We start from the raw sequence: 985 nt of genomic DNA, 5'->3' as shown, positions 1-985 counted from the left end.
TCTGTCCCCACACATGTGTCGCCCACAACAGGCAGATTTATATGGAGCACAAGCAAGTTCTCCAAGCAATGAGACATGTTGTTCTGAGCTCAGAAATGAAGCCAACAGTGAGCTGAAAAGGTCCCCAAAACTGCTCAACTTCCAATTTCGTAGTTTAGCTTCAGGGAGTTGGCAACGAAATCACCCACCCTCTATTCCAACTTCAGGTGAACATGTCATCTTGCTAGCCTTGAAAATGGGTAGGTTGCACTCAAGCCAGGCAGGACTCGAACCTGCAATCTTCTGATCCGAAGTCAGACGCGTTATCCATTACGCCACTGGCTCGCAATGGTGAACTGGCTTCTTGTTGAGTTGAGATGTTTACAGGGACCAAGGTGGAAATGTGATACATGAGATGAGCACCAGCAAAGGCAATCTCTGTCACTGCTTCATTTCAATGGGCCTCATTTTGTGAAGCAGAAAATTTCACTTGCAAAAAAAAACAAATTTGTCCTCAGATGCCTGCTTCATTGTCATCTGTTTCTCTGCTGAGACTTGGTATCATTTCATTCAGTTATTGCGCAAGTTTACCGACCAATCCAGTGAAACATAATTTCATACGATTACTAACCCTAAACCTTGGTCAGGTAAGTGAATGCATGTGATGTATTCGCAGAAAACACCCTTTTTGATCATAGGCTGAAATTGATTTCATAAAGAACCACCCCCAAGCTCCTCCGAACATTAAAAAAATACATCAGAGGCAACAACGGCTCATGTAGGATTCAAGCCAGCAACTTGTCACATTCCTAACAACCACCTGATGTGAGAATCAGACCACAAGGCCAATGACGCAGTCTGTGGACACCCCACTTAACAATAAATGAGGTGCCACTCAGGCAGTGATAGTCTCCCTACCTTGGATGTAGGAGAAAGAGTTCAAGTTTTATCTGCTCCAGAGGTATGTAATAAGATATCTGAACGTGTTGCTTAAAAAAAATCCTAC

General features: G+C 43.6%; 1 non-coding gene across 1 annotated transcript; it reads right to left on the bottom strand.

Moving 5' to 3' along the window:
* Positions 1-251: 251 nt before the first annotated feature.
* trnar-ucg (transfer RNA arginine (anticodon UCG)) lies at positions 252-324 on the bottom strand. The gene has a single exon. It is a non-coding gene; the product is annotated as a tRNA-Arg (tRNA).
* Positions 325-985: the final 661 nt, after the last annotated feature.

The sequence above is a fragment of the Stegostoma tigrinum genome, chromosome 11, assembly GCF_030684315.1.
Source record: "Stegostoma tigrinum isolate sSteTig4 chromosome 11, sSteTig4.hap1, whole genome shotgun sequence".
NCBI lineage: Eukaryota > Metazoa > Chordata > Chondrichthyes > Orectolobiformes > Stegostomatidae > Stegostoma > Stegostoma tigrinum.
This window is presented reverse-complemented; position numbering and strand designations above follow the sequence as displayed.